Raw genomic sequence first — 5,093 nt, 5'->3', positions numbered from 1 at the left:
ATCCACTTGGAAGGGATGTAGGAGATCCTGGATAGAGAGGGAGAACAATGTGGAACAAAACTCAAAATCATTTGGAGGGAAAAAAAAAAGATTAGGAGAAAATTACAGGCAGGAAAACCAGTAGGGAAGTTACTGCAAAGATGGACCTGTTTGTATGTTTGTGCTTCCAGTGAGTTACAGAGGGCTCCTTCAGGCCATATATAATGTTCTCTACAACATAGTTTTCTCCAAACTACCACATATAAATAGTAACTTATGACTCAAAGGAAATGTCAGGGCTAGATTTAGGTTATGTATGTGATAGGGTGGTGATACTATTAACCAAGATATGAAATACAGAAGGAAGGACAATTTAGAATGGAAATTATTATTTTGGGCTTTTATTTTGAGTTTGCTTAGTGGTTAGATAACCATGTGGGAATGTACATAAAGAGTTTAAAAGTTTGGTGCTTCTATACCATGCAGCCTTTTCAAGGATTAAATAGCTCCATATGCAATTGTTCTGGTTACCTAGTACTGCTCTGACAAGAATATACCACAAATGGGATGGTTTTAACAAACAGGAGTTTATTCTCTCACAATTTGGAGGCTTTAAGTCTAAGTTCAAAGTACCAGGTTCTAGGGGCTGGGTGAAAGCCCCTCAACCCTGGGCTTCAGCTCTGCCTCTTGCTCCTGGCCCACTGAAGCTAGAGGCATCTCTTCACTCAGGCAGCTACTGGCTGCTGAGGCTAACAAGCCCAAGGTTGACAAAGTGGCACAGTCCCGATGTCACCAAACCATACAGCAGGCCATTGATCCAAGTCCATTGTAAGTCCCAAGGTCAGCAGAGCATGGCAGGCTGCTGAACAACAACACAGCTACATGTAGAGTCCAAGAGTTCCATAAGCTAGAGACTATCCCCAAGGCTTCTCCTTATATACAGGAAGCAGACCATATCCCAAAGGCAGCTACTCAGCTGCTTATGGTAGATCCCACCATGGAGTTGACTGCCAGTCTCATCATGGGGAATAACTACCACCAGCTGTTCAACCACTCAACCAGGCCAAGCTGACATATAAATTTAACTACCACAGCAATGATTATGGAAAGTGCCCATGATTTGTTGTAAAGGAAAAATACATGTTGCAGAACAATATTTAGTGTGATAAATAGTGTAACAAAATATGTATGTAAATATGTATATGGATGAATATACATTTTATGCATATGTTGTTGTTGTTGTTGTTATGTGCCGTCGAGTTGGCCCCGACTCATAGCGACCCCTCCTTGGGTTTCCGAGGCAGTATCACTACGGAAGTAGGATTGCCCAACCTTCCTTCTGAGGAGTGTATATGTAAATTCCTCCAAAATGTTATTCATCTACCACTTTCTAATAATGGGATACATACACACATACACGCACTCACACCTATATAAAAAATGTGTTGAAGAATCTGATAATGCTGCTAAAATTAGGAAAGGAGAATAGAATGGAGGAGGGGAGAACACTTTATCTTTTACTGGATACTGCACTGTATTCCTTGTATGGTTAAAATGGCCATTCATTACTTTTGCTTTTTTAAGTTCATTTTAGGGTAGAAAAAAAAGAAAACTCTTTCTTGTGGAAGAAAACAAGATTTTTAAATGAGAGTATAAGTGAGGAAATGAGAGCCATGGACAGGAATAAGAGAAACGCCAGAGTCAGACAGAGGTGGAGGGAAAGAGGGCTGAAAGATGTCTGAGAGTTAACAACAGTCAAGAGAACAGGGGTTGGAGAGTTGAGGTTGAAGACATCAAAAAAGATGGATAGAATGAGAACCTGAAAGTTGCTAAAGGAGCTGGGAAATTGGCAACCTTAGACTGAACAGTTTCTTTAGAGCAGATTGCTTTTGTTTGAGGCATGAGATTAAAATGAAGACGCAGAAGTAGTAAGTAGTACAGATAGATGTCAGGGAAAGTGTTTCAAGTGAAGGGGAATTGGAGCATGCTCATAATCTAAGGCTGGAGAGCCACTGTTCTGATAAAAGTTGGAAATACAAAAGGGTGAATGAGTAGTTGTGCTGTTAAATTTCATCAGGAAGATATATTTAAATTTCTTCTTAGAAGGAGTTAATACTGAACACACTTTTATATTTGATCTCAAACTCAAATTCACTTTTGTTTTCTCTTCAAAGAATCACATTTTGGGGCTTTTACAACGAATTTTTAATTCCAAACGTTGCCATTTTTCAGACAAAAACAGGAACCGGAAAGCAGTGGCTGGGCAGGTTGTCTGTGGTGTGACGCACACTGCTGGCCCAGACAGTTATAAGTAGATGTTGTCTTCGTTCTCATGAAATGCTGTCTTTAAACATTGGATCAAACACCTTAATTGTTTAAAGTGACAGTAAGTGTTAGAATAAACCACAACAATTAAATTCGTTGGCAGTAATATAACTCCACCCAAAGGTGGGTTCTAAAATACAATTTATGAACACTGCTATTGCAGATACCATAGATTTCTTTTGTATAGGAGATTATTTTTCTGCAAATTGTTCACATCTTACACCCACCACACAAACACACACAAAGGTGCACACATAAGAAGAATTATAACAGCCATTAGAAAATATAACTAGTTATTTATTTGGGGATTATGCAAAGACAAATTTTAGTCCTTAGACAGTTTCCTTCTTTATCGTCCATTAAAAACTTACCAACATTAGCTTGTGGTTAGGAAATGCATGATAATTTTAAATTTTAATTATGAAATGTTAACATTAGCCTGAAAAGAGGAAAATCAAAAGGGTATATCTCCTAGGGAACATAGTAGAGCAGAAAAGCAACACATGCATTCTAAATCCAACTATAGATGATTTTTAGATTACCTGTGAAACTAAATTTAGATTATTTGCCATTTAGATTACATATAACATTGATAGAAAGTTAATTACATTTAACAAGAGGTTATTCTATCAAAGCTCCTCCTCAAAATAAAGCATAACCATTTATTACAAAATTTATAGAAAGTATAAGCTGCTGCCATACCATTTTTAATGTTCATTTTAATTTAAGAAAATGACTTCCTAAAATAATGGCTATCTAATTTTCCTGATGAACATCTTTGTGGTAGTCCCACGTATGGTTGGAGTTTAGAGTGTGTAACAGTATAAAAAAACAAAGAAGAGGTGAGGGCAGACATGGAAAGCTTTTAATGCAGTGCTCAACATTTTTGTCTTTGTCAAGTATGGGATGTCACTTTTAAGAACATATGCTCTGTTAATATTTGACTTGTGCATATTTCTATTGATGCATTTATTTTATTATGCTACCTTTTTATTATTGGGAGTTCTGGTGGTGTAGTGCCTAAGGCATTTGACTGTTAACCAGAAGCCTGGTGGTTCAAACCCACTAGCCACTCCTCGGAAGGAAGGTTGGGCAATCTACTTCTGTGGAGGGGTCGCTATGAATCAGATCCAACTCCACAGCAGTGGGTTTTATATATATATTATTGTTATTATTATTATTATTCATAGAGCTATTTCTCCTTCCCAGGTTTTGAGCAATCTGAAAGGCATACAAAATGTCTTTCTTCTATAATCTTTATATTCCAGAGCCTAGCACAGTGGTCTCTGGGTGGTACAAATAGTTAAGCACTTGACTCCTAGCTGAAAGGTTGGTGGTTCAAACCTACCCAGATCTTGGAAGACAGATGTGGTAGTTAACATTGTGTGTCACCTTGGCTGGGCCTGGTTTTGAGTGGATGGGCAGCTGGTTTTAGTATTCCTCATGATGAGACTGGAAACAAACTCCATGGTGGAATCTACTGGAGCAGCTGAGTAGTTGCCTTACGGATTGTGGTCTGCTTCCAGTATATAAGTTTTGAGGAAGGTCTCTGAGCTTTTTGGCATACTTGGGCCCTGCATGTAGCCAAGTCTTCATCTCAATGGCCAACAATGTTGTCTGCCAATCTTGAGACTATCTCTGAACTTGAACAAGTGGCCTGCCATGTTGTTTGATAATCTTAGGACTGTGCCATTTTACTTGTTGACCTTGGGGTTGTCAGCCTCAGCAGCCAGCAGCTGCCTTAGTTAAGAAATGCTTCCAGCTTCAGTGGGCTGGGAGCAAGAGGCAGAGCTGAAGCCTAAGGTCAAGGGGCTTCACCCAGCCCCTAGAGCTAGCACTTTGAACTAGGACTTCTAGACTCCTAAACTGTAAGAGAATAAACTCCTGTTTGTTAAAGTCATCCATTTGTTGTATTTTCTGTTAAGGCAGGACCAGAGGGCCAAAACAATAAACCTGGCAATATACTTCTGAAAAGTCACTGCCTTGAAAATCCTAAGGAGCAGTTTTACTAGGGAGACAGGAGGTCGCCATGAGACAGTATCCACTCCACAGCAATTATCAACAACAACCACCACGTAATGATTAATGATCAGGAAGAGCTCAGTAAAGGCCCCAAAAAAGTAATAAGTGGAATAATGCATGAATGTGTGTATACATGTGCTAAGTCTAAACCACATTATTAAAAGTGGCTTTGAAACAAGGATGATCCCAGTTAGAACTGTCAAGGTTGTATTCCAGTCTCTACCATGATTTTATTTTTCATCCTTCTGCTCCCCATGAAATCAGGCTGAGGTTTGTTTAGGCATTATCTAATATAGCCCTCCCCAACTTTGGACTAGGAGCTCTGGTAGCATAGTGCCTAAGGCACTTGACTGCTAACCAGAAGGCTGGCGGTTCAAACCCACCAGCTGCTCCTTGGAAGGAAGGTTGGGCAATCTACTTCTGAAGTGATACTGCCTCAGAAACCCAAGGAGGGGTCGCTATGAGTCATCACTTTACGATGCCACATAAAATTAACAACTTTGTACTGAGGAGCCCTTGTGACACAGTGCTAATGAGCTCTGCTGCTAATTGAAGTTTGGTGGTTCAAACCCACAAACCACTCCATGGGAGAAAGATGTAGCTGTCTGCTTTCATAAAGATTACAGTCTTGGAAATCAAATGGAACAGTTTACTCTGCCCTATAGGATTGCTAGGAGCTCTGACTGCTAACCAGAAGGCTGGTGATTCAAACTCACCAGCCACTGCTCGAAAGGAAGGTTGAACGATTTACTTCCATAGAGATACCG

Source organism: Orycteropus afer, unplaced genomic scaffold, assembly GCF_000298275.1.
Source record: "Orycteropus afer afer isolate SDZICR_OR568_19922 unplaced genomic scaffold, OryAfe1.0 scaffold00033, whole genome shotgun sequence".
NCBI lineage: Eukaryota > Metazoa > Chordata > Mammalia > Tubulidentata > Orycteropodidae > Orycteropus > Orycteropus afer.
The sequence above is the reverse complement of the archived record's forward strand: the minus strand, read 5'-3'. Positions refer to the sequence as shown.